Source organism: Pogoniulus pusillus, chromosome 6 (genome assembly GCF_015220805.1).
Source record: "Pogoniulus pusillus isolate bPogPus1 chromosome 6, bPogPus1.pri, whole genome shotgun sequence".
Taxonomy (NCBI): domain Eukaryota; kingdom Metazoa; phylum Chordata; class Aves; order Piciformes; family Lybiidae; genus Pogoniulus; species Pogoniulus pusillus.
In genome coordinates, this window is record NC_087269.1 from 4337824 (window position 1) to 4348062 (window position 10239).

The window sequence follows — 10239 nt, forward strand, 5'->3', positions numbered from 1 at the left end:
TGTCTGATACTTAGGTTGCAAACTGCTCAGGGCAGCTGTGGCTTCACAGTGTTGGCTGAAAGGAGTCTTGCCCACAGCCTGGCCTCCTGCCAGATCTGAATCAGAGTTAATCAGGTTGGAAAAGAACTTCAAGATTGTCTAGCCCAACCCATCACCTAACACCTTCTAATTAACCAAATCATGGCACTAAGTGCCTCGTCCAGCCTCCTCTTAAACACCTCCAGGGATGGGGGACTTCACCACCTCCCTGGGCAGCCCATTCCAATGCCAATCACTGGACACAGGACTCAAGGTGTGGCCTAACCAGTGCTGAATAGAGAGCAGAAGGACTTCCCTGCTCCTGCTGGCCACACTGTTCCTGATGCAGGCCAGGATGCCATTGGCCTTCTTGGCCACCTGGGCACACTGCTGGTTCATGTTCAGTCAGCTCTTGACTAGTACCCCCAGGTCCCTCTCTGCCTGGCTGCTTTCCTGCCAGGCTTGTGCTCAGGGAGGCAAGAGGTGGGTAAGTCAGTCCACATGTTTAGTCAACAAGTCAAGGAAGACAGGGTAGAAAGCTGTCATGAAAAATCCCTTCCAATAAATCCATGCCCCTCAGCTTCCTCTGTGTGGTTGGAGATGGGCTGTAGCCATGAGGACTTGAGGAGAGCTAAACTGCCTCACTCTTGGCACTGCCTTCGACCAGCCTGGCACCAGTGCAGATCTGGGCCCCTCCGTTTAAGAAAGATGTTGAGGTGCTGGAACGTGTCCAGAGAAGGGCAGCAAGGCTGGGGAGGGGGCTGGACCACAGCCCTGTGAGGAGAGGCTGAGGGAGCTGGGGGTGTGCAGCCTGCAGAAGAGGAGGCTCAGGGCAGAGCTCATTGTTGTCTACAACTACCTGAAGTGAGGCTGTAGCCAGATGGGGTTGAGGTTGGGGTTGGTCTCTTCTGCCAGGCACCCAGGGACAGAACAAGAGGCCACAGCCTCAAGCTGTGCCAGGGCAGATTCAGGCTGGATGTTAGGAGGAAGTTGTTGGCAGAGAGAGTGATTGGCATCGGAATGGGCTGCCCAGGGAGGTGGTGGAATGCCCATCTTCAGAGACGTTTAGAAGGAGGCTGCATGAGGCACTGAGTGTCATGGGTTAGTTAACTAGAAGGGTTAGGTGATAGGTTGGGCTGGATGCTCTTGAAAGTCTCCTTCAAGCTGGTTAATTCTGTGATCCTGTTTTGCTGCCAGGGATCCTTAGCCAGAAGAGCAGCGACCTGCCCTCTCCGATGTGAGCTGAGTGCCAGCTGCTGCGTGTGGCCCTCTCTAATAGCTGCCACGTCAGAAGTCACCTTAGGCTGTCTGAGATGACGAGGTGAGGCTCTGTAATCCCCACAAATCCCCCCCTCACGTGAGCCCTGTGCGTTCCCTTTGCGTTCGTGGCTTGGATTTACCAACCTCCTGCAAACACCTTTCAGGGGATAAGAGTGCCACTGGTGCTTGGAGGGCTCCAGACCTTGGTGAGGGCATCACCTGCCTGGGGTCTCCAGGGGATTCAGTTTAGCAAGAGCTGTGCTGCTCACAGCCGTTGGACTGCAGCTGCTGCACTCAGCGTTGCAGGTCACCAGCAAGGGGCTCACTGGTGGCAGATGATGCATTAGAGGAAAACTGGAAGAGCAGAGGCAGCTTCCAAACTCTCCCAAGCTGTGCTGCCATGGAGGGACCTGCCTCAGTGCTGTGCCTGAGAACTTGCTCTATAAAAGACTGCAAACCAGTGTGCTTTGGGGGGAACCCCTCTGTGCTGGGGCAAGCTCGACTCTCCAGGAGCCCTCACAGGGCAGTGAAGCTGAGGAGATCAAACAGCATTAGCACCTGCACCTTGCCCATCATCCCAGAATATCCAGGCTTCCAGGACATCAAGGTGTGTATGCAAAAAGCTCTGTATGGCAGCTGCCAGCCAGAGGAATAATGTCCCTGCTTCCTGCTAAGTTGCTGTGGTCATAAGCTTTGGGCTGGATTTTAGTCTAGGAAAGCTTCACTCAAAAGACTTCTATTCTGCCACATTGTTAGCTGATCTGTTTTTAAATGTATCATTAAGTTCATTATTAATTTTTAAACCACTGTTAAAGGTTTGAGGTAGGTGTAGGGTTGTTACAGGTTGGACTTGGTGATCCTGAGGGGCTTTTCCAACCTGGATGTTTGTGTGATTCTGTGAAGGAGAGACTATGGTTTAGTCAGTTTCTAATGTCGGTGCCCTATGATAGGACAAGGAGCAATGGGACACAAAGTGGAGCACAGAAAGCTCCATCTCAACATGAAGAAAAACTTTACTGTGAGAGTGCTGGAGGCCTGGAGCAGGCTGCCCAGAGTGGTTGTGGTTGTGGAGGCTCTTTCTCTGGAGACGTTCAAGACCCATCTGGATGTGTTCCTGTGTGACTTGGGCATGGGGTGAGGAGGGGATTGGACTCAGTGATCTCCAGAGGTCCTTTCTAGCTCTTAACGTTCTGTGATTGGAGCAAGCTGGAGATGGGTAGGTTCAGACTGGATGTGAGGAGGAAGTTGTTCAGCATGAGAGTGGTGAGAGCCTGGAATGGGCTGCCCAGGAAGGTGGTTGAGGCCCCATCCCTAGAAGTGTTTAAGGCCAGGCTGGAGGAGGCTGTGGCCAGCCTGATCTAGGGTAGGGTGTCCCCATGGCACGGGAGGTTGGAACTAGATGATCCTTGTGGTCCCTTCCAACCCTGACTGGTTCTGTGATTCTATGATTCTTCAGTTACCTACCTTATTCCAAAAGTCCAACCACACCAGACAGGCTCATTTAGATTTGCTGGGTCCTTTCCAGAATGAAGTGTGATGGAGTAGTGAGAGATCAAGCACCTGATTGCTGCTCAGTTTCCATGGCACATCCAACCCAGGGTTTCTCATTTGCACTCAATGCTTCTCATTCATTACCAGCAGGCCACATGCCAAATGCTGCTGATGGAATGCCCTACTGGGACACTGCTGTGTTCTGAAACCAGATTTGTGGCTGGACCCTTAGCAAGGATCTAGACTTAATTAGCCATTGTCAAAACCTGCATGAATGATAGGGATTGTGTTTTGTTATTTTTTTAATGTACCAAAGGCATTGTCAAGCATAATAAATGGTTGCAAACTGTTCCATGGTCCTGTTGTGGCTGTCATTTACTTGCAGTGTAGTTTTTCTTTTTATTGATTTGAAACAGTACTGTAATCTAAAACATTTCTCCCTTCCAGCTGAACTGCTGAAGTTTTGCAGAGGAATGAGAGGCAGAAGAGAAAATAAACCCCATGGTCCAGTCTTGCTCAGTGTACTGAAACCAGCTGTTGCTCCTGGTGGCTAGAGACAACCTAGGGCATCTTGGAATAGCTGGTAGAAAGGGCAGAGCAGTAGCTTTGAAACCTCAGGGAATATTTAACAGCCAATATAGAAAGGCATTTTTTTCCCATGGTGGATTCCTGGAAGCAGTTTCTCTTGGCAGTCAATAAAAAGACTCAGAGGATGGTTGTTCTTCTGCAACCCACCTAAAGACACCCACCAGTGTCAATGGAGGCTGCATCAAGGCTTTCTTTGGCTGCTCAAGTAACCTGAGTGCTATTTTGTCTGGTGAGAAACGAGATGAGAGTGGATGAGGCACTTAGTGCCATGGTTTAATTGATTAGAAGGGGTTAGGTGATAAGTTGGACTCGATGATCTCTTTTCCAGCCTGGTTAGTTCTGTGATTCTGTGGGATGGGCATCCTGTGATGGGAAAGGAGGACAAAATCCCATGCACATCTGCAGTGTGCTGTGGGGCAGGGATCATGCACTTCGGTGTTTGAAGATGTCAAAGTGTATTGTACTGCAGTAGAATCACAGAATGCACTGGGTTGGAAAGGGCCTCCAAAGGTCATCTTCTGGTCTGACCTCCCTGCAATAAGCAGGGACATCCCCAATGAGATCAGGCTGCTGACAGTCCCAGCAAGCCTGACCCTCAATGTCTCCAGGGATGAGGCCTCAGCCACCTCACTGGGCGACCTGTTCCAGTGTTCCACCACCCTCACAGTAAAGAACTTCTTCCTGATGTCCACCCTAAGTCTCCTCTTTCATTTCAAACCATTGTCCCTCATCACTGCAGGCCTTTGCAAACAGTCCCTCTGCAGCCTTCATGTAGCCCCCTTTTAGGTACTGGCAGGCTGCTATTAGGTCACACCAAAACCTTCTCTTCTCCAGGCTGAACAACCCAAGCTCTTACAGCCTGTCCTCATAGCAGAGGTGCTCCAGCCCTCTGATAATTTTTGTGGCCATCCATCCTCTGGACCATCTCCATCAGGTCCACGTCCTTCCTGAGTTGAGTGCCTCAGAGCTGGGCACAGCACTGCACCAACAATACACTTTGCAGAGCAGTGTTACCTGGGTGTAAGAAAAGGGGGGAAAAGGAACAAAACCTCTTTACAGGCAGAATCTGTTTTTTTGCTATGGGAAAGAGCAACTGCAGGCTAAGGAGGTTTGAAGAGGATAAGCCTGAGGGTCTGTTCATCCAGACAGGTTGGAGATTAGATTTTCAGAGAGGCCACACAAAATTGTGGCAGTTATATCAGAGGCAGTGGGAGGTAAAGATGCTCAGCACTGTTCAACCTCAGCCGAGTGGACTTCTGTCCCAAGTGTGGGCTGGTACCAAACTCTTAGGTCTCCAGGGAACTTGGGTTAAGAACCTAAACCCTTCCCCAGGTGCTGTTTGCTGTATGGAACCAGACACTTTTTGCCTCTTAGCTTTTCACTGCTATCTTTTTGCTCCTTGAGCCAGCACGTTTTAACTCAGATCTCCTTCTCCCCTTTGTCCCAAATCTTGTTTCTCCCTCCCTATTTTTAACAGTTGTCAAGGAATTATTTGGAAGCTCCAGCCTTCAACCGACTGTTCCAGGGTTTGGAAGGAGGGAAGAGCTCCTCGTCGCAGCTGAATGCTTTCCCCAACAGAGCTTCCTTAGTCCATTGCTTGGGGGGATCCTCAAGAGGCTACTTGAAAGGCCACTCCCCAGCCAGCGGTGGCTTCCGTGACAAACCCTTGCAAGAGTATTTCAACGAGAGGCTGATGGAGCTCAGGAACTATGAAAGCAAAAGGTCTAATAGGAAGACAAAAGCCTTTTCTGACAAGAGCCAGAGCGTCTTCCTCAGCCGCAGGCTGCCTCGGCGCAGGAGCAGCTGCAGCTCGGTGGCAGTGATGGGGCACGGCAGGGAGAGCGAGGAAGCCTGCAGCTCAGCAAGCCAAGGCAACACCACTGTGACCGAGCAAGAGGAACCCCAGAACGTCCTGAACCTCTACAAAGGTGGCTTCTTGGACATTCTGACAATGCACATCACTGCTCCCCTAGAAGCTTTCGTGCAAAGAAAATGATGCCGGAGCTGGTTGCAGCTTTCCGTCCGGTGCTGAACGCCAGGAGGAATTGCTCCTGCTCAGCACCATTCTGACTTCAGAAGCTCATCTATGTCAGTCCACTCTGCCACGGAAATGTGCTTGTCTGTGGCACAAAACATTGTCTCTGTTTGTCTTGCTTGACTGACACTGCACATACTGCTGTTCAGCTATTTCCCACACGGAATCAGCAGAACTGGGACAGGGGAACCTCATGAGGTTCAACAAGGGCAAGTGCAGGGTCCTGCACCTGGGACAGAACAATCCTGACTATCAGCACAGGCTGGGGGAGGAGGTGTTAAGAGAGCAGCCCCCTGGAAAGGGGCTTGGGGGTGCTGGTGGATGAGAAGCTGGACATGAGCAGGCAGTGGGAGCTTGCAGCCCAGAGGCAAACCAGGTACTGGAAGGCTGCTTATTAGGTGTGTCCCCCAAGTCGCCTCCTCTCCAGACCGAAGCCCCCCAGCTCCCTCAGCCTGTCCTCATAGCAGAGCTGCTCCAACCCTCAGATCATTTTTGTGGCCTCCTCTGGACCCACTCCACTAGATCCATGTCCTTTCTATAATAAGGGTGCCAGAACTGGGCACAGAAGGTGAGGTCTGACCAGAGAAGAGCAAGTGGCAGAATCCCCTCTCTGACTCTGCTGTCCACACTTCTTTTGATGCAGCAAATAGTATAAGACCCCAGGCAGCATTAAGCTGCGGGGAAAACTCTCTCTCTCTCTCTCTCTCTGTATGTAGTTTGAAATGTTTGATAGTAATTAATAAGTTTCTGTAGATATATATTCCTATAATCACAGAATCATAGAATCAACCAGGTTGGAAGAGACCTCCAAGAGCATCCAGTCCAACCTAGCACCCAGCCCTAGCCAGTCAACCAGACCATGGCACTAAGTGCCTCATCCAGGCTTTGCTTGAACACCTCCAGGGACAGTGCCTCCACCACCTCCCTGGGCAGCCCATTCCAATGCCAATCACTCTCTCTGCCAACAACTTCCTCCTAACATCCAGCCTATACCTACCCTGGCACAACTTGAGACTGTGTCCTCTTGTTCTACTGCTGGTTGCCTGGGAGAAGAGGCCACCCCCCACCTGGCTACAGTGCCCCTTCAGGTAGTTGTAGACAGTAATAAGATCACCTCTGAGCCTTCTCTTCTCCAGGCTAAACACCCCCAGCTCCCTCAGCCTCTCCTCACAGGGCTGTGCTCCAGGCCCCTCACCAGCTTTGTTGCCCTTCTCTGGACATGCTCCAGCACCTCAACATAATGTCTTCATAATCTTGTGAAGAACAATTTAATATTAAAGGTCAGTAGTCGGGGATGGCGAGAGTTGGATTATTGGAGTTTAATAAATATATATCTCTATCTTTATAAATATCCTCTTGCATTAATTAATTTCTCCCCTCCACCAAAGAGGTGTAGGTCACAGAATACCCCATCCCTAACAGCTTGCTTTGAGCCTCTTGGGCTGTGCTGCATCGCTTCAGCTCCCCTTTTCTGTAGCGATGTTTTGCACAGGTGCAAACAGCAGGTGAGAAATGGTTGAGTTTCACTCCTTGTTGCATGCAGTCCACCAGGTGGCTGGTTGGAAAGGTTTGATGCATGAAGAATCATAGAATCATAGAATCAACCAGGTTGGAAGAGACCTCCAAGATCATCCAGTCCAACCTAGCACCCAGCCCTAGCCAGTCAACCAGACCATGGCACTAAGTGCCTCATCCAGGCTTTTCCTGAACACCTCCAGGGATGGTGACTCCACCACCTCCCTGGGCAGCCAGATGTAAGCTTGTGGTGGTTTGGCTGTTACCCGCCCCTCCAAACACTTTAGAAGGCACCCCAGCTAACTCAGTTGGGCTCTGGGAATATAAATGAAGCTATTTATTTACAGCTAGCACAATATACAAGCAGATAGAATCATAGAATCAACCAGGTTGGAAGAGACCTCCAAGATCATCCAGTCCAACATAGTTACAGTATATACAGTTATAGACAGAAATATACAAGGTAAAAACAATACAGAAACACAACTCCCCTCCCAGAAACCTGAGTCCCCAGGAGGGGCTCTCAACCACCCCTGCACCTTCCCCCTGCCCCTCTCAACCTTACCCCAGTCGTAAGAAGAGAAGAGGTTCAGCCAAGAGGTTAAGAAGCAAGGTTAGTGGCAGTGAGGTTAGGGAGCTGCAGCTGAGTCCAGAAGCCAGCCAGAAAGTGAAGACAAAGTGGAGAAAGTGTTATCTAATGTTTTCTTTCTTGTTCCCAGACCTCTCAGCGAGACTGTGAGGGAAGGAGACATAACCATTGCTTTCCTTTCACAGCCAATTATCTACTTTCTCTCACCAAAACATTCTAGCCTGCTTCAAACTAGCACAAAGCTGAACTTTGCAACACCCTCAGCTGTTAGGGCTTTGTTCGCAGGCTCAGTGCCCTTTGACTTAAGAAGTGCTGCAAGAGCAAAAATGCTGGGTTGAAGCGAGAGTGATGGAGGAAGATTCCCTCCCTCTTCCCTACTGTAAACATGAGGACAGCACAGCAAATCCCTCCTGTAATCCAAACCTCGAATTGTTTGTTGTGTGGCAGTGTTTAGCCTGGTGGTCTGAGTGCACACTGTCAGCTGCAGCTCAAGCCTTTGAGTATGTGAAATGTCAGTGCCTAATTCCACAGTGCTCTGACTGAATGTCAGACACAAAACAGGGCAATGATTTTAAGCTTCCAGAAGGGACTACTACTGCCTGTGGTGTCATCAGCAATGAATTCCTCACTGCAGTGTTGGGTTCAGTTGGTGTTTCTCTTTTTGCTTTCAGACTTGGTTTAGTGTGAGTTAACAAGTAAGCCATGCCCCAGGCTAGACTTCATCCTTTCCAGTGCTGGCTTCTGGCAGGGATGAGATCTAGCCTTTACCTCCTTTTATTTCTTCAGCCTTGGTGAAACTCACTCTCAAGTGTGCCTTGTCCCCCCCCTTGCAGTTCCTACTTGCCCTCTTCACAATACTCACCTATTTGCAGAAAAACTCCTTCCACTGCTCTGCCTCCTCAGCTCTTGGGCCTCATATTTGAGCCAGCAATGTGCACTTGTGGCCAGGGGGGCAATGCCATTCTGGGGTGGATTAGAAGGGCTGTGGTCGAGAGAGGTTCTCCTGCCCCTCTACCCTGCCCTGGTGAGGCTGCATTTGGAGTACTGTGTCCAGTTCTGGACTCCCAGTTCAAGAGTGGCACAGAACTGCTTGAGAGAGTCCAGTGCAGAGTCACAAAGATGCTGAAGGGAATGGAACATCTCTGTTATGAGGAGAGCCTGAGGGAGCTGGGGCTGTGCTGCTTGGAGAAGAGGAGACTGAGAGGAGACTTCATCAATGGTTATCAATAGGTGCAGGTGAGTGCCAGGAGGCTGGAGCCAGGCTCTGCTGGGTGATGCCCAGTGACAGCACAAGGGGCAATGGTGGAAGCTGAGGCATAGGAAGTTTCATGTAAACATGAGGAAGATTTTTTTTCTCTATAAGGGACACAGAACCTTCAAACAGGCTGCCCAGGGGGGTTGTGGAGTCTCCCTCTCTGGAGATATTCAAAACCTGCCTGGATGTGTTCCTGTGTGATCTGCTCTAGGTGATCCTGCTCTGGCAGGGGGATTGGACTGGATGAGCTTTCAAGGTCCTTTCCAACCCCTGACATTCTGTGATTGTGTCATTTCTGTCTTTCAGACTGAGTGAGTGAATATACTCAGAGAGGAGAGGGCAGATTAAGGAATGCCTCTCCTGCCAGTCTGCTTGGGAAACAATAGAGTTTCCTCCCAAAAAGGGAAGGCAAACAGATAAAACTCATTCCACATCACTTCCCCAGTCCTGTGATCAGTAGGATCCAAGGTCAGTGAGATGGGATGAGGGACAGCTCCAGGTCGTTTGTGTGGGGCAGAAAGTGTTAGGTATGGATCTGTCAGAGCTCACAGTTGCCTTGCTGCTGCACATGGAGGAGGGCAGCCAAATAGGTGAGATTCCCCCTGGAGGAAAATACTTTCTGTGAATGTAAATGAAATTCTGATACACAGAATGCATCAGCAGATGCCACAGAGGGGATGCAGCTGGTTTTCATTCTAAGTCTGCCAGAGGTTAGTTTCTCCTCTTGGAGTGAATGCATAATGAAAACAACATTATGTGAGGGCCTAATAACAGTGCATAAGGACAAGGGAATGATGTTAATGGAGCACAGGCAACCCTCCCTTCCTCCCTTCTTTCTTTTCCTTCCTCCCTTCTTTCTTTTCCTTCCTTCCTTCCTTCCTTCCTTCCTTCCTTCCTTCCTTCCTTCCTTCCTTCCTTCCTTCCTTCCTTCCTTCCTTCCTTCCTTCCTTCCTTCCTTCCTTCCTTCCTTCCTTCCTTCTTCTTTTTTCTTTCTTTGTCTCATTCCTTCCTCTTTATTTCTTCCTTCTTTCTTCCTTCCTTTCCCTTCCTTCCTTCTTCTCTTTCTTTTTCTTCATTCCTTCCTCTTTATTTCTTCCGTCTTTCCTTCTCTTCCTTCTTTCTTCCTTTCCCTTCCTTTCTTCTTTTCTTTCTTTTTCTTCTTTCCTTCCTCTTTATTTCTTCTTTCTTTCTCTCTCTTCCTTCTTTCCTTCTTCGTTCTTTCTCTTCCTTTCTTTTTCTTTCTGTCTTTCTTTTCCTTCCTTCCTTCCTTCCTTCCTTCCTTCCTTCCTTCCTTCCTTCCTTCCTTCCTTCCTTCCTTCCTTCCTTCCTTCCTTCCTTCCTTCCTTCCTTCCTTCCTTCCTTCCTTCCTTCCTTCCTTCCTTCCTTCCTTCCTTCCTTCCTTCCTTCCTTCTGCATATGGCTTTGCACCCTTGAATGTGTGCTTCTGAAGTTTAGTTTGGCAAGTGGGGACAGACTGAAAGAGTTGAG